The following is a 22,759-nucleotide window of genomic DNA, read 5'->3' as shown; positions in this document are numbered from 1 at the left end:
GTTTTACATAAATAATGTCCAACAACGCAGCTGCTGCTATACGATAGCAGTGATCTCACAGAAAATAATGAGAATGTCCTATAAAATAAACAACCACCTGGAAGTGAGTTTTTGGTGCTTGCATGTGTAGCACTGCTGATTCCCTTGGGAGCACATTCAGCAGAGTGGTAAGAACCAAAAGTAAATGAATTCTACCCAAATGCTTCTGCCATTTTGGGATCTTCTAAGCATTCTGGAAAAGCCTCAGGCACTGGTGCATCTCCCAACCTCAGGCTCACTAGTCAGGTGGAGGTGTCAAGTGGGAACCCCAGGTAACTTCCACAAACATGATTTCTCAGCAACAGCAGTTTTTTTTGACCTTCCAGCTGGCACCTCATCCCAACCATGTGTTAGTTCTGACACCAAAGGACAGCCCCAAACCATCAATATCTGTCTTATGGCTAGTGCAAAAGACAGTTTTATTAGAGCTCTGGCCAGCTTTTGGATATGGTAGTGCTACTAGGTAGTGTTTGGAGCTGCTTTTTTAATAGATACAGCACCTCATATGATTTTTTTTTTTTTAAATTTTCACAAAACATGATCTAGATGTGATCATGGGCTCTATGGAGAGTTCAGTCTTTTGGGTGCATATTTTCCCGGTTATATGTACAGACACAGAAAACAAGCACATTTTTTATGTTTTTTTTTTTTTTTTTATAAAAAGACTTTTTTTTCTCTCTTTTTCAAATCCAAATGCCCAAAGCAATCAATTTCTAAGTTTTCCATCTGGCTGATAAAAGACACAGAAGACTTTAGCCAGAAAGCAGGGAGTTCTGTAAGTGTATGAACAGACGAAAATAAGGTTCATAACAGAAATGGCAACCTTAGCTACGGAATTCCTTCACACTGTGATCTGTGTGAGTGTCTGATAATACATACCCTTCTGTTGGCGCTTCTAGGACAACTCCTATTTAAGACAGTGTACAAATATGTATAGCCAACAATATACGTTACAGCTATTGACCTTGGACCTAATGATCAATCAGCAATCTCAGTTAATATACCCCCAGATAGGCATCAGGGGAGTAACAACGGCAGCTGCTGTATAGATTTTACAAGGTTTGCTTTCTTGTGTGCCTCTGTACAGAGCAAAGCTGAAATACGCCGGCATTGAGTGAACTAAACAAAAGCCATATCTCTTTAGGGAAGTAGGAAGTTTAGAGCAGCCACTAATGCAGACAATGAAAGTTAGTATTTCCTTTATTATGCACACAGAGAAATCCATGTTCGGTGGCATACAGTAAGCACCTACATGATCGTGGCTGCACACACAGGCACAAAGAGAGAAGCATGAAAGGAAGGGATTCAGAGCTATTAATTGGGATTTGCATTCTAATTTATTCTCACCACGTAAAAAGAAGAAATATGGTGCTGATGGCTCCCCGTTTTTCCCATGCACAATCCGTCCACAGTGTTTGCCTGCAATCAGGAAAGGCTACCTTTGTTTCATGTGCATCTGCTCTTGCTGGAGTGCAAAAATGATCCTTTGTTGCGCTAGGAAGCAGGAAGTGTGCACAGAGGTGTGCGAAACCCAAGAGCCCGGCTCTGACTTGCTCTGACCTCCCCAGCGGCTTACACCCACAGCACAATGCAGTCATTAAAAACAGGTACGCACGAAATGACCCGGTGCCTCATCAGCTCGGACACGCAGCAGTAACTGCTCTGATGAGGAATTCATCTTTTTTTTTCTCCTCTTCACAAACCTGGCTGTGCGCTCAGGAGAAAGGGGGACCGGCGATCCCTCTTCTTGCCTCCTTACCCAACAACCCACTGGGTACCACATCACGCATCCCTCTCCATCTCTCTGCACCCTTTGTTTCCAGCGGCGCCTTCAAAGGCACAGGCAGTGGGTAGCGGGGAGGGAGGGGGTGGAAAAAGGGGATATTTACTTACAGAGCAGCAGCGGGCAGCTAGTGTCACCTCCCGGAGCAGGGGCAGGGGGTCACGTCCATTAACAAACGGGTGAGGAGCACACCGGCCTGCCTGCAGAGGAGAGCGGTACAGCCAGCCGGGGCTTCCTAGTGCCTGCCCAGAGCAGCTCTTCTCATTTCAGCTCCGCAGGCAGCGTGGTGTGGAAGCAGGCTGCTGCCTTCCCCAGCCCAGCGAAACCCCTCGCTATCATTTTACCATATAAGGAGACAAAAGGATCGGAGACACCCGTTCTTGTAGGCTCTCTGCAGCTGGCACCCGGCACTTGCTCTCTTCCAAGGGTGTAGATACTTCCCCCTCCTAAACATCTCAGCTTTGTTGGCCCCCTTCCTAAAATAAGGCTCCCCCCCACCAACTCCTCCAGCCTTTGTTTCTTTAAACCCCTGATGCTTATTTAATAACGCGGCTTCGCCAAAGCCGAGGGATCCTGTTTTACAGCAAGTCGAAGCCAAGCATTTGTAAGTCTCTTCACCTGGCCGAGAAAGCGAAGCGTTGGGTTAAAATCAGTAGTTTTTATTCACTTTGGCTATTTTGCCTGCTGTGACAGTGCCTCGCCCAGAGAGGAGTGAAACAAGCTGTCTCTCCCCTTCGTGGAGAGGTGCACATTTTTACGAGGAGCAAGTGTGCAGGCTTTTCCTACGAGCACTCGGAGCCTTTTCTTGTTTCTCTCCACCCTCCTTTCTTTGTGAGCTCCCCCCGTAGTGAGGAAGAAAAAGAAGAAAAGCAGGGGAAATTAGTGAAACCACAAGCCCCTTGTGTAAGAGCGAGCCAAGGGAACAGATTGTCTCGGTACATGCTCAGGACCCAGCAGAGAGCCCTGCCAGTGGGCACACAGTAAAGAGAGGGGAGCCATTAATCCTCCTATAACCAGGAACTAATTTTTCTGCTACAAAATCCAATTTCATATATCAACCACTGTAGCAGAAACACATTCTGTTAATCAAAACAGCGAGGGTCCTGGGAAACCTCCTGGAGGGAAGAATTTGGATCAGAAGCACCTGGGGGATGTCTGCTCTCTGCCACGTGAGGGGCAGAGAGGGGAGGCAATCCAGGGTGCTACCGCAGTAGTGACTGGTGCACGCCAAAAGGAGGTGCTTTAAATTCAGGGCTTTCAGCCTTATGAGAAACTAATAGGATGAGAAAGTAAAGCCCATTAGCCTGAGATATTGTTGCTGCTGTTCTGCATCCAGATGATGCAAGATAATCCTGTGTCCTTTTGTGTTGGACACTGGGTCCTGGCACATGCTTGGGCAGTGGTGCAGCTGTACAGATCACTAAACCACAGGATGCTTGAGGCCACCAGGTCCAAGCACTGCTCCAGCAGGGCCACCCAGCGCAGGCTGCCCAGGCCCATCTCCAAGCGGCTTTTGGAGGCCTCCAAGGAGGAGACCCCACAGCCTCTCTGGGCAATCTGAGTCACCTGCACTGTAAAAAAGTGCTTCCTGAGATGGGTTTGCTAAGTGTCTCTCCTGAAACCAAACAACCAAACAAAGCACAAACTGACAAAACACAACAAATAAACAAACAAAAAAAGCAAAAAACCACCCCCTTGTGCCAGAACCCCGACCCATACTCGCTCTCATCTTGAGTACCTGAAAGGCAGGCAGATTTTGAATGATGTGGAATGTATTAGTATGTCCTGGCTCTACCTGAAATCTACCAAAAGCACAGACAGAATAAAATGGTAAGAAAGGGCCATTCCTAGCTCTCCTCTACAATTGGGAGTTATTCTGATGTCCATCAATGCCCAAAGGTCTGTCTGTATGTTGCTGTAGCCCTTACAGTTGTATTTTCAAAGCTCAGGCATTGTGCCCTGGAGGAGCAGCCACAGCTGTAAGGGACTATGGAGCTTGATTCCATGGCAATTAAAGCTCATTTAAATCAAAGCTGCTGCTCTCCCCAGCCATGTGTCACTGGCTGTTCCCTTGCATTGGCACTGGCACTGGCAGATGAGTTAAACCAGACAGGGAGTAATTTTCAGTGAGCCCTTGAGCTACCATGGGGTTGTAACCATTTACTGGGAGAGCTGCTGGATGGGTTTCCAGTCCTATCACTTGCCTGATGCCCTTGGACAAGACATTGAATCTTTCTAGTCTTTAGTTTCACCTAATATAAATAGTAAATACAGCTTTCAGGACAAATACACTCTTGTGCGAGTTGTTAGGAAATTTACAAAGCCTTGATTAATGCATAATAATAATAATAATAATAATAATAATAATAATCCTGATCTTTCTCTATTTTAGCTTAAATTACTGCACAGTGGTGACAAAAACTGTTAATTTCCATCTTAGATGTAGTTTGTAACTCACTTCTGTTTTAGAAGTGTATGTAAAGAAGAAAAATGAGCCCTGAAGGTGATTAGATTTGGGCTATTTGAGTCAGTTTATTTCCAGACCTTTCTAAATCAAATTAAATATTCAACAAATTAAATATTCAAACAAATTAAATACATTTTTTTTTTCTATTTCCATGATATTTTCACTTCCCTATCTGTCCACTAACAGCCAAGACAGCAACTCTGTCAGAGATATTTTGACATGACCTGCTGTTATACACTGTAGTGTTTTCCACAATTACAAGTTAAAAATACATACTGTTTCTACCTGAAATTGTTTAGCTTAACTGTTGCAGGCCATGAGTTGAGTTTGGGAAGATAAGATCATTTTTGTCTGATTTAATCAAATCTCTGAGTCCCTGAAGGCAGAAGAGCCTCTACTGATTTATAACGTGATGATCTGTGGGGTTGTGTGCTCACAATTGGACCTGATGCTCAGTAGGAACTGAAAAGGGATGAGGGAGAGTTACCAGACAGCACAGTTTGGTGCTCTCCACCAAGCACTACCAGAGATGGCAAGAGGAACCTCTGACCTCTTATTCACTGGCAAAAAGTCACATACCTTCTCTCCCACTAGTATTAAATCCATTGTGAGGAAAGAAAATTTATTTCCTTAATGCCAGGCAGACAGTGGGAAAGGTATGGGAAGGGAATGGGAAGTTTATCTATCTATCTATCTATCTATCTATCTATCTATCTATCTATCTATCTATCTAATCTATCATCTATTTCCCCCATTGGCAAATCTAGCGGTTTAGTGACATTTATTTATTTTTTTTAACTTCATTGGTTCTCTGATTAGCCATCTTAGCCATCTTCAAGGCTTCAGTGGAAACAATTCAACAAACGATTCAATGAAGAATTCATCAGGCAATATCTCTAAAAGGAAGCCTGCATTTAGGGTTGAAAACACAAACACCTTTCAGTGCCATCTTGCGATTCAGAAGCATACCCTATGGCTTAGATATTCATAATAGATGTAGCATTTAAGTGGAGTTTATTGTTTGTACTTCAGTTGACTGTGTGCCTTAACAGGTTTAAATGCGATATGGAGAAGGGCATACCTCACATATAGGAAATGAGATGGAAAATGTATCCTTCTCATACTGGGACTTCTCAGTGATTTTACTAATCCCTCAGAAATCTCACTTTAGCTACTAGGTTGATGCCTCAGCAACCACCATTTCAACACTTATCTCCTTTTCTGGCTGAAATGAATGAACCAAGAAAAATAGTGGAAAAAGGTGTCTGGAAGTGTAATATACCTATTTCCCCAAAGTTGAGTCACAGAGAAATTTAATGTCTCTGAGGGGGCAAGGGAGGTGGAAAACTATGCTTTAAAGCTTGAAAATGGCTAAGCTACTGACTGATTTCTCCCATCACAATCTTATCTGACAACTGTTATGTTACTTTATCAAAATTCAGCAAATCCTCTTCTGATGCTGGAACCCGTGTAACACAAGCTTCCATTGAACACGAGAGGGTGCATTTAGGAGAACTGCTGTTCTTGGCACTGTTGTTTAGGAAGTAGTATAGACTCATGTAGACATTGCATTTTAGTTCATTAAACCTGAAATAACAACCAGGCAATATTAAATCTTTCTGAAATTTCATTCTTATAGGATATTTTCAAATATGTAGTTATTCTCAAGCACACGACAAATATACAAAGGGTAAATGGCTTGGCTTTAGTCTACATTTTATTTCCCCATTCAGTATCCCAGTCATGAGTCTCTTTGCAATATTCTGATCTTTTTTTTTTTTTTTTTTATTTTCCTTTTCCTGGGTGATGAAAGAGAAATACCCAGTGAGTAAGAAGCGTCAGAGTTTCAGAGACTCTGAAGAAATTATAGATACTTTTAGACAATCCATTAAGTCCACTGCAACCAAAGCAAACAGAGACCTTTACATGAGCTGGAAATCTGTCTACTTTGGATGGATGCAAAACTTCTATTTTTATTTGGGTGTTTATTCTAAAACAATGCGAAAAGTGTAATACTTTAGAAATTGCAAACTAATTTGAAAAAAAAAAAAAAGAATGTTTTAGTTTTTAATTGTTTTCACAGACAGTTTTAACAATTTTCTGCAGTGAATTTAGAGGGAGATGCCATAGCTCAGTAGCACTGAGAAACTTCTGCTTTTCTATAGGAAATGTTATCGTCAGAAAGATGACGTTGTTATGTGATAAGATAGGTGATACTGACTCAATTTCAAGGCTAACTCTGTGATAATGTAGTCTGTGACGGTGCTGAGAGCAGTTTAGACTACTTATGTTTAGATCTTTATGATCAGTTTAGACAAAGACTTTGCTCCATTTTTATAGTTAATTATGACCTTCTTTTCTACCTAGTTAGCTGTTGTTTCATTCAGAGAAACCTATCTCCTGAAAAAGTTGCCTCAAAACAAATGTGGCCATGTGGCACTGGCCAACATGTGGTCTGCCTCCATCTCTGTATTAGTTACCCTTTCTCCATGGACTGTTGAGATGTAGGGATGTTTGCAGATGACACAGACAGGAAAGCAGCTATGTCCTTGTTGCTGGCACTCACTCTGTCTCAGCTGTGGTTACAAAGATCTCTTGACACCGATGAGTGGTTGTGCATGAATTGAGGGAATCAGAGGAGAGAAGAGTCACAGTGCTCAAGGAAGGAGGGGATGGTGCACACCAGAGGAAGCTTCAAAGAGTAGGTTAGGGTTTAAAGAATCTGGTAGCTGTTAAGACAAACCCTGGTTCATGATGACTGAGTTTTGGGAATGTCACAGATTCAAGACTACAGCTTCTGACAAGAGCTGGGTGGTCTTTAGACATGCAACTCTTCTGTCACTCCTAGACACAGAACCTTATTTAAAATGACCATCTTAGAAATGAAGATGAGAAAGCATTTGTTCTCTGCTTTGTTGCTCAAAGTATTTTCTCTGTATGTTGTAGAGGAGACCCAGGTAATATCACAGAGCCCTGTGTGGAGGAGCTGTTGCTTTTTGCCTTTCCCCTCAATTCAGCTTGATTGCTATGCAGCGCCCTGTGTATGACAGATGGGAAGAGGCTTTTGGGTTTCCTACCCCTGTGGATGGAATCCGAGCTGACAAATTGCTACAGAGCTTGCAGTAATTGCTGGTCTTCTGAACTGGCAAATACTACCCCTTAATTTAGGATTTATTCATTTTAGTATAATCATGATTTATAGTTCCTTGTTTCAGACACACGAAACAAGAACAGCAAGATTGTTCCAAATAACTCATCACTCTGTGTTTTTGATTGCACAAGAGACGAGGAATTCTATATGAAATACCTCACATATCTGGGTAGTCCCCTCAGTGCACCCAGCATGCTACAGTGCTTTTAGGAAAAGCCCCCTTTCCAGAATCCTCCCCCCTCTCACTGCTCCACTGCTCAAGGTTTCTCCTCCGAATGTTGCTTCTGAGTGAGTAATTTCCTCCTGCTCCCCTGAATGCCTTTTCTGCCTGTGTCCCTGACATCTTTTACAACCCTCTAGGAAGAGCCAACAGCAACGTTTGTAGCTGCCACTTCCCATTATCAGCGAGTCAGAGTCCAGGGGAGCTTCTGCGCAAACTGAGGTTCATAAAACTGAGCAGCTGGCAGGCACCTCGAGAACTCATCTAACCCATTGCCAAGGCAGGATTGACAACACCTAACTTGTTCCTGGCAGATCGTCGACTAGTCTGACCTTAATGATTAAGGTTGGGACTCTTTAACCTCCGTGACCTCCAAAGCCAAATGCAAATAAGTTTTGATAATCCACCATAGATGTAAAAACACAGAGAGAAAGGAAACAGCATTCAGACCAGAGTTTGCAGTCTAACATGAATGCCTAATGACTAGTACTGGGCAGAGCCTGTAAGTTGCACATATTAAGATCATGCTGTAGCAATATGAGAATAACTGTATAGTAGGGCTCCTCTCACTCATTATCCTAGCCTTCAGGTCTAAGAAATATTTTAGGAAGAAAGTGAGAATAGCTTGTAGTCATATCTCCAATTAATACCCCCCCCAATGCTTCTAGCAATGGTTGGTTCAGGGTTTTCTCAATTTGGAGTCACTATCCATACAGAATATTATTTCCATGAACTTGCACAGTTACCTCCTGATCCCATGAAGCCTTCAAAGCCTTCAGTACTTACAATTTCCTGTAACAGATGGTTTTTCTCTATGTTGTTGAAGAACCATCTCTATGTTTGTTTTCAACATAGTACCCATTAGCTTAATTTGATTCACCCTAGGTCTTACTTTTGCAGAAATAATCACCATCTGATCTTTATTCATACTCTAAAAGCTGCTGATGTCTTTATCCATCTTCATTGTACCTCCCCTCAGCTATCTCTCTCCCAGGCTGGTGAGATCCAAGCTATGTAGTCACTCTATGAAACCCACTCCCTATGTTTTATCTTCCTTCTGCAAACTTTTTCTATTATGACAATTTACTTTCTCAGATGATGTGACCAGAACATTCAATTTGTTTTTTGGCTGTTTTTGAGCATGTAGTCAGCTCAGAAAATTTATTCTATAGATAAAGTTGTATTTTTCCTCATGTGTGCTGCTTTGTGTTCATCAACATTCAGTTTAAGATGCTACTGCAGTGTCCTATCACCCTGTTTCCTAAGATCCTTCTGCTTCTCAGCCTTTAGAATTGCACTATTGATCTCCTTTTACTGCAAGAGCTGCCTCTTTACCTTTCAACCAACTTTATATAATCTGTGAGAGATCTTCCCTCTTATTCTGTGGCTGCTTACAGGTTTTTAAAGGTGTTTGGTGAGAGGTCTTATTGCATACGTGGAAAAGCACAAGTAAGGAAGATACTGCCAACCAAAGGACTCTTGCATCTGCATGTTTCTTACTGTCTTATAGGAACTTGATGGATTTGTAGAGCGTGATTTCCCTTTACAAGGCTGTACTGAATTTCTCTCAATGTATAATATTTATCCTTCTTCTCTATCCTGCGTATTAATTTCTACTAAATTTATCAGATTTTCCAGGATCTAATTCCCCCAGTTTCTCTTGGAATCATTTTTAAGAGCTGGCACTGTATTAGCTACTTTCAGGTGCTCATTTCTAAGCCTGTTTTATTTTGAATAAGAGGCCATGCATTATACTTATTTCAGCTGTTTCATCACTGAGTCCCTTCAGATGTCTTGCATGAACATCATGTTGTTCTAACATTTCCTTCCTATTTATTTTGTTTATTTGGTCCATACCTCTTTTACAGACACTTCATCTTGAAATAGATTCTCTGATGATCCCCACAGGGTAGTGTTCTGCTGTGGGAAACTCTCCAAGTTCCTCACAGTGAATATGAATACAGGAGCACATTCCCTCCCCCCTTTTTTTCCCCTCCTGTTATAGCTTTCTCTTTCCTGAGGACTCCTTTTATGTCCTGGTTATCTATTGGCCCCATCATTCCCCAGACCATTCCCCTCGTCTTGAATTCAAAAGAAGCATATGGTAGCAAATCACTTTCCATATTACTTCAGAATCCTAATATATTTCTGTAAGTAGAAGCAGCCACCCTTTTTTGATTTGAATATGACTGGGAACACACCGTTTTGCAGAAAGATCCTTTTTGTATGGCAACAGATATTTTTCGGCTCAACCTCCATTTCTATATACGACACATATTCTGAGAGGGTCAAAGAAGTAGGCTCAGACATTTATTATGATTCAAAATATGAGCTTAGATTGTGCACTTTGAAGTAGAGTCCTCGCTATTGATCCTCTTAGGCCTGTGCTTACTTTGAACCCTATAAGTGTTCAGGCCCTTCAAATAATAGGATTAAAGCAATCATTTGGTTGCTGATGTGAATTTCATGTCTAACACTTCACACAGAGCTCAAAAAAATATATTATCCATTGTCAGCCTGGTAGACATATGGATTGTGTTTGTCTCTGGCAAGTTTGTATTCACACAGCTTTCTGGTGGAGTTGCTGTCTTAATGTGAATGAAATTCAAATGCTGTGAGTAAAATGAAACACAGCCATATAACAGTGGCTTGTCTTGAAGACAATGCGTTGCACGCTGCAGGACAAGTAATTTTTGAACTATCAGAGAGGAGTCAGAAATCACATTATGGAGGAGCACTAGTCCTTTCATTCATCCCCAACTTCTAACCTTCAAATCCAATGAGTCCTTGCTGGGCTGCTCTCTTACATGACTGAGCACTGCCTGGCTGGCTGGCTGCTTCCTGGAGAGCCTGTCCACAGTGGTGCTGGCTCTTCCATATATCCAGAGGATTTTCATGAATCCAAACTGCTCATTTGCAGGGAAGAACTCTTAACACTTGGATATCCAGAAAAAAAAAAAAAAAAAAAAAAAAAAAAAGAGGGGAAGGGGGGAAAGGGCTGGCTTGTCTGTCAACAAACTCAGAATCAACAGGCAGCAAAAACTTCTCTCATGGGAGAGGGCAGAGGAAAACCCGACTGCTGTGCTTTGGTGCCCATTGATCTTCTACAGCCATGCCCATGCTGCTTCTCTTCCTGGCTTTGTATTTGAACCCAGTGCTGTTTGCATTTTTTTTCTTTTTTCTTTTTTTTTTTTTTTTAATTTTTTATTTATTTTTTTATTTTTTAAGCTGCATATCCACCCTACATTTGCTTTTGTAATTACAGGAGGAAAAGGCAGAAAGAAGGTATGGCTTCTAGGTCTCTGCTACCCCTGCTGCTCTGATTCAACAAACGAGGAAACCATTACCAAAGCAGGCAGCTGGGAGAAGGGGCAAACTCCAGTAGGAAGCGATGATAACAGGGGGAGGAATAGTTGGGATGAAGGTTGGCCGTGAATCCCAAGGCATCCTTAGCATGCTCATTGGGTGCTCCTGCTTGTGGTGAGGGGAGAGGGCACCTCTGCGTGTGTATTTTGCCACTGGAAGCAAAGAGATAGCTGCTAAGAAGAAAAGGACGGATGAACAAACTGTCCTTGCATTCTGCAATCTTCTGCCTGTGCCAATGACAGGGAGAACTCAGGGTGACTACATACTATGTGATCGCATTAGATACTACGTTCATATATTCTAGTCCATATAACCATACCCTATGCTTACCTACCAGTATTCCACAGCAACAAATAATTGTGTCAGAAGACACCAACTGCACTAATAAATCTAGATCATCTTGAGGTTATGAATCTGCAAGTTATTGAACTATGACAGTTTAATAAGATAACATTAGAAATAATGTTGTGGTTTTGTTTAAGGTTGTGGTGTACAAAGAAACATTAACATTACTACCGTGAAACTCAGGAATGCTTCTGCAGCCAGTCCTGGAGGTCTCACTCAGAGTAAAACTGATGAGATTTTTGGGTGGAGGGTGGAACAGTTTAAAAATAAATGGCTTTGGTATTAGTGCTAATAAGAAATGACAAATGTCATTTATAATAGATTAGTTATAATGTTTGAATATTTTCCTGTTAACTCTCTCACCAACAAACTTGCATATGCAGTATCCATGAGTAAGGCAAGTGCTATACTGTTTCTTATTTTAAATGGTCAGTCTAAATAAGAGACTCCAGTATCCTATCTGACTAGTTGTCATTGGTACTGTAGTCACATTGTTTTGAGAAGATCAGTAAAAATAATTAGGAATGCAAATCTGACACATACCATCAGTCAAGAAAACACCAACCATCATGCAAAACCTCTTATCACCATTCAAAGTTTCTGTAAGGGGCTGTTAATGTTTTCACCATAATTTTGAATTTTTCAGAGACTTTTGACTTTGAACAAAGAGATGCATTGGACTAAAAAAGATTCAGGACATGTTGGCTGAAAAAACTATTGTCAGTACACGTTTTTGAATAGGTTTGTGTCATTTTCTCCCTGCAGATAATGGGGCTAGTGGAATGAATGATCTAGAAAATCATTTCCATTCAGTCTCTGCTTCTAGGTCTCTCTTCTCTTTCATAACCCTTTGTTCCTGAATAAACTCTTACACCTTCTTGTTTTGAGAGGCAAAGTCATTACCACAGAATATTGCACTCTGTTACAGTCCCACAAAGCTAGGAAAAAATCTTAACAGAATATTTCCAAAATAGTTCCTGACTCCACCAGAAGCACTTTCCATTCATCTGACATGCTCCTTCCTATGCTCAGGGTCTCAGTTTGCAGTCTGGAATCAGATTTTCAAGAGTTTCTACAGCACCAGGATAGCCTCGTGAATCTCCAGAAAGTGTCCCAAAACTCATCAGTATACAGGGAAATACGGAAAGTAAACATGTCAAAGGAGAAAGATGAAAAGTAAGCCTAACATGGTTCTTGTTACAGTCTATATTACTACAGCACTCTGGTTTGTAAAAGTAGAAAGGGAGAGAGGGTTTGTAGGTACTAGTCAGGGACTCGTGATAACACTGCCCATTCCTCAATCAAAAAAAAATGTTCTCTGTAACCTGTACAAATAGTTTATGGTGGTACCCATTTCACCAAATTTTAACTGACCAAACTTTAGCAATCTATGTCTGTCTATGATCCCACTATAGTGGATAGGGAAAGAGAGGCACTTGCAATGGCTGATTCATTAGACACCTATAGAGGATGAAATGAACTGCCCTATAGATGTACTTTTCTTTCCTCATTGAATCTAGAGGGAACCTAGAAGTCTAGTTCAGGAGACACCTGACCTTGGGTAGCCAAATTCAAGCAGGCATGTCCAGGAGTGGAATTCATACACCTGAATTCATCTGCTGTATTTTTCCTCACTGAATTGTGCAGAGCTGGACACAACATCACTCACACTGACTTTCATTCAGATGAGAGGAAAAGAAGGGATATTCTCTCACCAAGACTTTTTTCTTGGAGTCCTGGGTCACTGCAGCCCCGATTTGGGTCTCACAGCCTGCCAATCCTCACTGCACTTTGACACTTGAGTCTACTTTTGGACCTGGCTCTTACTTCTCATTTCTAAATTAGGAAAAAAAGTGCTACTTTTCTCCCCTAAAAGGATGTTGTGAGATGAAATAAAACAAAGGCTGTGAAGCAACTCGACAGTATGAAAAGTGAGCCATATGATTACCCAACACAGAGCGTGTTTACCCTGTGCTCATTCAAACTCCTGACCTGGGGCTTAAGCCCAGAATTTGAAACTTTCTGCAAATAGGGATTATTCTGATAGCTTCCCGTCTTTTATTGTTCTGTACCAGGAGTGCCATGCCAGTGTTAGCACATCTTTCTCGTTGTATTATAAACAGTGTCCTAGCCCCTGGAGTGACATGTTGCTTTCTCTGCCTGCATTTCCAAACACACCCAACACCAGTGGCATGGGGAGTGTTGCACTGAGACAGGCAGTGGAATGCATAGGAAATCAGGATGCTCAGAATTTAAAAAATGGGGTAGATGACAGAATAATGGGCTTCTGTGTGGTGGTGGGAGGGCTTCTGAGGATTGCAGATATTCCTGTTTTCGTATGGTAATCTCTAGGAAAGCAGGGCTTTGCTTCCCTAGCTGCAGACTACCAAAAAGGGTCACTGTTACCTATTTCCCTCCAAAAGAAAATATGCAAATTTCTAGTAAGACTTTGGTGAAAATCCCTTAAGCTTCACAGGAGAATATGCTGATTTGAACGCTCACTGGCTTTTTTGCTATTTGTTTGAAACAATTTCTGTTCCTATGTCTTTGCCCATTCTGCTCCCATGACAATGGGGTTTGAAAATGTACTTGTTTTCCTTTTTTAAAGAACATTTTCTGCTCATTCTTTTTGATATGAAAGTTTCACTGAGGCAGCGGGAAATAATGACTACGAAAGAAAACCTGTATGGCTTCACACAAAATGTTACTCAAAATATAAAGCAGAATAGATGGAAAATATCTTTTCTTCCTGCTCTTTCAGTTTCACTACTTCTCAGTGGCATTTGTAATGGTAGCCAGTAAATCAACTTCCAGCAGAAACATTTTGTGAAGTTGATGAATCCCTTTAAAATGTGTATTGTTAGTGTTCCTTCCATGTTTGTGTCAGAATGAGTTGAGTGAAAACAGGCAGGATTGCTCAAACTACTTTCAGAAAAAACGGGACTCTGTAATATGATCTATGCTTCTCTGAGCTAATCAGTATTATATGATGAACATTGTTGAAACTGCCTGAGATTTATCAGTATGAAACTGTACTCACTGAGATATAAAGTCAGAGATAAAATATTGCAGCCAGCAATAATTCATCTAACTGAAAAACAACAGTGCAACAGTGTCTGAAACATTCAGATTGCCTATGCTCTGCTTAAACAGTACATAGATATATACATATATATATATATAAATAATAAAAAGGAAAAAAAAAAGGAGAACTGGTATGGAAAAATGTGAAAACCCTTTGCTGATAAAAATCTACACAAGTTTGGCACTATACAAATAATAAGAAAAAAAATAAAAAAGACAAAAACTGAACCCCCAAATAAGTATTCACATTCCCTTCTTTCTCTGGTTTTCTTCCTCGTAAAAATGGCCTTTTACATTTTCTGTATTAAAGAAGTGTTTGAATGAGTCTGCCCCCTCCCAGCCCCTTGCCAGCTGCAATCAAAGGTCTGCCTTGTTCTAATGGTTTGCTGTTTGGAAAGGAAAAAGTAAAGATATTCATGCATTAATCATATTTTCAAATGCTAGGTAAGAACAAAGTATTATTGTTGGAAAGACTGCTTTTAAAATGGGTTCACTTTGGGAACAGGCTTTTGGTCTTTTCGTTTTATTTCACTTTTAAATTCAAATCCAGTGAAAAATCACTGCACTAGTATTCATGTTCATGAATTTTTTCAAGCTAAATATATTTGGCCAAAGTATTAAAAAAAAAATAAATGTTTTCCTGCACATAATTGGAATGCTACTTCTACTTGTTATTTTTTAAGAGGGAATACCATCAATACATCAGTGATGATAATTTGAGTGCCCAACCAGAATAATTGTTTTATTCTTATTGTTTTAGGCTAAGGCTTGAATGATAGACAAAAAAAATGAGGACACAGGAAAAATTTTAACATGGGGGAAGTGAGGGAAAGGGAAAAGAACAAGGACACCACTTTATTAAAAACTGATAATTTTGTGCATAATTTGTGATAATTTCTTTATGGCACAATTTACTGCAGAAACCTAACAGTCAAGCATAGTTGCAGGACCTTAGGAAAAAAAACAAACAAAAAAAACAACAACAAAAAAACAGTCCAAGGGGAGCTGTAGGTCTGGGGCAGATCCCAACACCTCCTGGTGGCCAATGCTCTCAGAGCCAATGCTCTGCTCTTCAGTGAGAGGTGCTACCTTTGGTCTCCAATCAATTTGCAACACCCATTTCACTAGTGCTGGGGACGAGAAGATCAGAGCTCTGTATGGATCTGAACTGAAGAGACCACAGTCTGGTGGTGAGACCATAACTCAGAGATCAGAGGAACATGCAGAGGCAACAGCAGTGGTGTTTGAAGAAGTTAAGCCTTCCAAGGCATCCTTGAGGGCTCAGTAAGCCTCTAGATAAGATAGATGTGTGTGCAGACTGTTTGGTATTTACCACTCCTTTTTTCCTTCTGTTTAAATTATGTGCTGTTCCTCACATAAAAGACAGAGCAAGTTTGTTCCTAAGCTTGCTGTCTCGACACTGTCTACACTGACGGTCACGGGCCCCTGCCTGGACAGCTCAGCCAGACCAGACATGCCAGCTGGGGATGTCCACCCTGTAAGCAGGTCTCCAACATACTGTTTGGAGTTTGGACATGCAGAGGCATGCCCAGAGCCTTCATCTATGGTCATAAATCAGAGAGGACCTCAGGACAGTCCTGGGCACAAAGACTCAGTTGACCACACTGTCCAGCTGTCCAAACTCCAGCCAGGGCTCTCCCACCTCGGCATGGCTTGAGAGTGAGCCCCGTCCATCGGACTTGTTTTGGATGTGGTCACTTTGTTTTAGAAGCAAGGAGCGTGTAATGGCATGGACGTGGACCAAGAGCATTGCAGGGTGCATTGTATGTACTTGTGTGGTGGGGCCAGAGACACAACCCTGGTACTGGGTCCAACTTCACATTGTTGGCCCAGTCAACACTTGATGTGAATACCTAAATCTCAGCTAAAGTCAGTGGATCCCAGCAATTTGGAACATCTAAAGGCCTGTCCTTTTTCTTTCAAAACTTCATTTAAGGATTGAGCCCAATCCTAAATACTTTGGAGTGAGGTGACCATTCATACAAGACTTGGGTTTGTGTCAGGTCTGAGTCCTGCTCTCCAGGGCTTACAGCAATCTGTAGTCATATCAAAGCCTACTGAGCAATTTGAAAGAAAACCTCCTTTCATTCAATTGCCTAGCAGAGTAATATACTTGTGTAAAATGCGGTAGCTTTAGTCCTTGTGCTACAAGTAAATTAATATTTCTTACCTTTGTATCATACTTTAAGGTCCTTGGATGGAAGAGACTTTCATTTATAGGGATGTTTATGTTAAAATTGTGTATGTAGATGCATCTAAACACATGTACACATATGCACAAACAATGTTATTTTTCCAAGAGGTTTTCTTTTATTAGCTTCATTTGAAAATTAATGCTCTCATGAGATGAGGTTAAAAGTAATTTAATATAACAATGGTCTGATAATTGGCATTTGGTTGTTATTGCTAATGTTATTTTACAGTCTGTTTCTGAACAATTCCTGCTTTGACACCCAGATATGTTTCAGTGCTTTTCTTCCTTTTCCCTTTTCACACAGCTGCTGTAATCCATATCAAGCAATTGTTTAAACATGAAATCAGCAAGCATCACTCGTAATTTGGCTTTTTTTTTTTATTTCAAGGCCATTAGGAAATGGTCTCAAAGAAGGAAAAAAAAAATAAAATGTTCCCTCTGCCCTCTTTTTTCCCTGCTCTCTATTCATTTTCCAAATATTCATCATAAAGAAGAAAATGCTGATAGAGGGGGAAGAAATCACACAATAAACACAAAATAACTGATCAGAAATTTTCTGCCTGAAGTCACTCAGTTTCCTATTCAAACCAGGAAAGTGTCTATAGTTAGACATGGTTGTATTCCTTCAGAACATGGAAAGATGACAGCATATTATTAGTGCGGAAACTAAAGAGCAGCTGCTATTTAGCACCTGATTCCTAACAGCAGTCTGGAAATACAATGTGAGACACTCTGTATGTGTCCTGACAGCAAGAAATGAACAAACATCCTAAAATCCCCTCTTTCCATAAGAAAGAAATCCTCCCCTTATGGTGTCTAAACAGAGCCCCTAGAAACCTCCAGCCCTTGTTGTAAAGGGAAGGTGAAAAGGAGAACAGGGGCCAAATGACGGTGAAAAGCCAGACAAGCCACTGCCTTACCTTGCTGCAGCCTGGTGGTGCCTCTGCTCGTGAGCCCGCGAGTGAGAGAGGACGGGGACAAAAGCGGAGACTCACGGCTTTATTGGGTTACCCACACTATGTATATAGCAATTAGGCAGTTAGGCATCCGTGCTCCAGATGAGCTATAAATATAATATCTCCAGAGCCCTGGCCACCCGGAGGAGATAAGGACCGCAGCACCTCTGTGCCACCAGCCTTTTAAGGCATCGCAGATAGGGCAGCACGAGGCCCCGATGGAAAGGGCGGCCGTGCTCCTGGCCTGCTCCCTTTGGGACTGCCAGCTCTCAAAATACCCTCACCTACTGCCAGGAGCTCCTGCACGGGTCCCTCAAAGAACCAGCGTTATTCCATGGCTTGGTATTTTAGCTGAGCTTTGAGCAGCTCTAGCTTCTCAGTCAGATTATCCCCCAAGGCTCTGGGATTACCAGAAGTGCCCTAAGAAATGCCAACTGCTCTGTGGATGTCCCAACTCTCCTTCATCTATCCATCCATCCATCCATCCATCTGATCGTCCATCCCAGGCGTGCAGCCTCATTACAGGGCAGTCTGTCTGCCTCGTTCTGCCCCGTTTCACCCCTCAGTACTTCATCTGGGGGAAGGCAGTGTCGGTGCTGACACTTCCCAGCAAGAACAGAACAAAGTTGGGGACCAGCCTGAGGCCACAAGTCAGTGGGTGTGGGCAGGGGCCCCATAACTCAGGAGGGAGCTCTCCTCTCCGGGCTTCCTGCCCGCTGTAAGGGAGGTGTGGTGCTTGGTTCAGGGGGCACTCACACATCTAAGGAATGAGAGATTAGAGATGGAAGAAAGGTCTTTCAGCAGCTCACATGGCCACAGCCTCTTCAGCTGCAGAGCAAAACCTGCCCAAGCAGAATTAGGATTACAGCCTCCTTCCTTGCCAATGTTGGGCCCATGTCTGCAATTTGCTATGATTCTGCAGGGCAAGATGCAGCAGAGACATGGTCCTTGGCCACCACTTTTAACTATTTTAAGGTGTTTTTTAAGGGGAGGAAAAGGATATCCTCCTTAATACATGCAGGTGAAGAAATAACATTGGGCAACCTCTACATGCAGGCAAATAACTCTCTTTTACACAGCAACACACATCTCAGGAGAAATACCATGCTGTTAAACTGAGATTATCTGTTGTTCCTCCTCTTGGCTGAAGCAGGAGTATCTGCCATGGGATTCAATTTCTTTGATGGATTTGTCTATTATTTTCACAGTCCCAAAGAATGTCCCATTCTCCCCACCTCCCTCTTCTTTTCAAAGTGTTGGTGGATCAATAGTCTTTAGGAGATCATGTCACCTCCCAGCTCTTCTCCGAACAGTTTATTTGAAGAGCAAACGTGGGTCAAAGCATGGAGCCTGGATACTAGCAAAACCCGTGCCAGGTTTTCTGACATGACAGACTGATTTACCATTTGATATGGAGCCCAGTCAGGTTTTATGTTTTTAATGCCAAGCCAGTCAGAAGCTGGCATTTGGAGGATTCATCCTGACATCAAAAAGCTCATAACAACACGTCCTCAGCTCCTGCCAAGCAACATAACTTGACAGCGAGAGTCAAGTCTCCTGGAACAAGCGACATCTGCCTTTGTCCATGCAAAGCCTCCCAGCTTCCAAGCACCAGGGACTAGGAGCACAATTTAGAGAGTTAGGTAAAGGAGACACGAGAATTATCCCACAGTTTCTTGACGAAAATATTGTTCATCCAAGAGTTAATGGCTTTTTGGCACATGTTCCTGTAGCTACTGTGTAAACAGTCCTTTCTCATTTCCCAGAACAATAAACAGTTATGAAAAGCTGTATAAGTAGCAAAAATGTGGTAGTTAGGACATATGGTTGGACAGCTCTGGAAAGCCTCAGCCTTTAATGTTGGCCAATTTTTTGTTTGCATGATTCAGAGGTCGGGGCTAATTTGTAAAAACACCATGTACAAAAGACGATTGTCTGTAGCCCCGTCTATACTGGGCACTCGTGACATGTTCAGTCCCCCAGTGTAAGCCCAATTACTGAGTGAATTTGGGTCTGGTGTAAACACCAAGTGACCGAGGACCAGCTTGGGGGGAACATGTCCTACTGACAGACTCCATCTAACTGCTTGGGAAGGTGCGCTGCACATCCGTTAACCACTACCATTTTTCTTCCTCAAAATAAATAAATAAAGAAAGAAAGAGTCCTTGTCACCACCCTGATTTAAGCTGTCCCAGTTTCATTTGGGACACTGCTTTACTCCTCAATGAGACAAACAGTGGAAAGACAGCTCCCTGAAAAAGGATCTTGTCCAAAGGGAAATGCCCCCACTCTCAGGGTGACAGCTCTCTGAAGATGCAGAGTGCTCCAGGCTAAAGATGTGAGAAAGAAGGGTATTTCTGTGGACGTTGTTTGGAAGCAGGGACATCACCAAGCTCCTTAACTTTACAGCCATGTTTGAATTTATCCCTTTGAAAAGAGAGAGGTGTCTGAAGCACTCTGGCCCAAAGCAGCATTGGCATGGTGGGCAGTGGGGCTCCTTGCTCTGGGGACTCCTGAGGGGACTTTTATCATTTTTATCAAGTTTTATCAAGTTTTATCATTGATCTTCACAATCAGGGCTATTTTTTTGCAACTCACAGGAGATGCCTGTGCCTGGGCAGCCAGGAAGTATGTAAATCTTCAGTACAGCTTTTGCAAGAAACTCTCTCCAGCTTGCACCGGTACAGGAGGTCCCACTCGCCTCATCTACCGTAGCCTTTTGTACAGGAAGATCTCTACTGACATATATATATCCATGGAGATCTGACCTTGCTGTCCTGACATTTGCTTTCATAGCAGGTAGCATTGGGATTAAAAATGTGTTATGATAGGTTGTGTGCATTTGGTATTGACTGCCACAGACTTAACAACAGAGCCAGAGGAGGAGAGCTTGAAGAGATTTTGCCAGTAGTCAATATTTTGCAAACCCTTTACATTTGGGCACTTGTGGTGGGGAAAATAGGATTAGCATCAGCTGTAGGAACAGGGGATCCAGATTTTCCATCAGGCCATCAGCCTGCCTGCTTGTTCTCCCCCTTTGAAGTCACAGGTCATCAGTGCTCCTCTTCCAAAGAAGACATCTGCACATGAAGCCCCAAACTCAGCCTACCTGCACCTGGGAGGAGAGCATTCCCAAACTCTGACCCCCATGCAGACCCATGGGCACATAGCCTTTTGGCAGAAGGCACACAGGGAGTTGTGTGTATATTTGGCCATTTATGTGCTGGTGAAAACACTTGTGGTAGCTAGCTTCAGCACCCACAGCCTAGGGGACCCTGATGATCCCCCTCACCACACCATAGTGGCTGAGGTGCACGTGGAGGTCCCCAGCCCCAGTTTGCCCCCAGCAGGTGGCTGTCCCCACTGCCTGGTGACATCCAGGGCTCCAGGGATCACACAAGATGCTCTGAGAGGACACAACACAGCGTGCGGGGTTTCCAAGGGCCTTGTTTCTGCCTGGCTTCCCCTCCTGCCCTGTGTTTCCAGCTGAGGCTCCAAGAAGATGTCATCGCTGCAAAGCTGAGCGGGGGCTGGAGAGCAGGCTCCAGCACTCAGGGCCCTGTGACCTCCCTGTTTTCCATTCCTGCTGTCATCAGCAGTTCAGCTCACCTACTTTTTGTCACCAAAAGCTGGCATCCAGTGTATCTGCATGCTTTCCCTGGCCACTGGAGGTGCCTATCTCTGGCTGCTGGCTGCAGAGGGAGGTAGATGGCTCACAGCAGGCAGCTAGCTTCTGATGACTACAGCTTTGTGAAATGCCTAGCATGCAGCGTGAGATGCCCTTGCTGCGTGCTGTGCCACAAAAATGCCTGTGCTGGGCCAGATATAGGTTAGCCCAGCCCATTTCTTTGCTTCCAGCAATGGCCAAATATTTCATGCCTGAGAATATATATTCCCCAGGACTCCCTCCTGGATTCCCACAGGTTTTGATTCAGGGACTGTCTGAGACAGAGGCAAACTATTTTTAATGACCTTGTTTCTTTTCCTTTCCACAAATTTCCTCAGCACTTTTTAAACCCAAATGCTCAGGGCATTTGGTCAGGGTGTTTGATCCCTCCTATACCCAGTCAATGCAGCCTGCACCCTCCACATCTGGGCGCTTGCAGAGGCCTGGAGCAGATGCAGGAGCTCTCCCTGCAGCACAAACAGTACCTCAGCTGGGGGTGTGCTGGACTGTCGATGATGCAGATGAGCCTTAACTTGAAAAATTCAGACACCCAACACCTCTAAAACCAAACTTTGCACAGAAAACCTAAGGAATCCTTCCACCCCTTGTTCATCCCCTGCCCCACTCACACAGAGGAACACTAATCCAGTCCCCTCTCTGCACTGCAGCCTTCCTGCCCCTACTTGGCCCTATACGAGGGTTCACTTTGCAAATGCGGTGACAAAAGCCCTGAGAAAAGGGAAGACAGGAGGGTGCCTCTTTAGCCAGAGAGAGCTCTAGATGTATTTTCAGAGTTCAAACAAGGTTGGAAAAACAGGACTCGTTTCTTCTTCACCCCTCCATTTATCTGCCCAGTAAATGTTACAGCTCACAAAAGGACACTGCTCTTCGCAGCTGTTTCATGGCCCCACCTCTGCCCTTTCCCATTTTGGCTGAAATACACGTTCACTCTGCTGTAGCTGCTGTTTTTGGATCATGCTAAGACTTCTTCAGTCCAAAGCTAAATCTACCCTCATAATCCACCAAACTAAGTCCTAATAAATCCAAGCAGGTTTCACTTAACTACAAGCAGAGATGTAACTGTTTGTGGGTTGCTGTGACAAAAGGATCCTAGGGATTGTCTGAGTTCAGAGCAGATGGGGGAAGCAGTCCCAGTAACACTGAAATTCAGTGCCCCATTTGCACACTTACCTGCTTGCTTGAATCAACATCTTTACCATGCTGCCCCTCACTCTGCCAGTGAGTACAAGTACACATGCAAAAGAAACTTTCAGGACTTCTTTCAGAAGAGAGGCATTTTCTGGTGAGATAACTGTTATCTGAGAGAAGTACAGTGTTGTGAAGCCAGCAGCAAAAGTCAGGCATTGCCACTAGCAAAAATAAGCAAGAGCCCTGCTTCACCTGCCCACAGTGCAAATGTGCTTGTGTGGATAAGGAATTCCAGTCTAAGCAGTTTTATTTTGGCA

General features: G+C 42.8%; 1 protein-coding gene across 6 annotated transcripts in view; it reads right to left on the bottom strand.

Annotated features, from left to right (window-relative positions):
• Nucleotides 1-17,749, bottom strand: part of FHL2 (four and a half LIM domains 2) — a 41,626-nt gene extending 23,877 nt beyond the window's left edge. For 2 of the 6 annotated variants that reach the window (XM_068679760.1, XM_068679769.1), the window contains exons 1-2: nt 17,591-17,720; nt 1,933-2,022 (exon numbers count right to left, since the gene is read on the bottom strand). The gene's annotated coding sequence lies outside the window, so the exon portion shown is untranslated. Of the gene's footprint in view, nt 1-1,932; nt 2,152-17,590 lie in introns of those variants that run through there. The other 4 variants (XM_068679725.1, XM_068679753.1, XM_068679732.1 and 1 more) reach the window with 3 other exon arrangements.
• Nucleotides 17,750-22,759: the final 5,010 nt, after the last annotated feature.

This window comes from Anas acuta, chromosome 1 (assembly GCF_963932015.1).
Source record: "Anas acuta chromosome 1, bAnaAcu1.1, whole genome shotgun sequence".
NCBI classification, from domain to species: Eukaryota; Metazoa; Chordata; class Aves; order Anseriformes; family Anatidae; genus Anas; species Anas acuta.
Note: the sequence above shows the minus strand (reverse complement) of the source record. Positions and strands in the feature narration are given on the sequence as shown.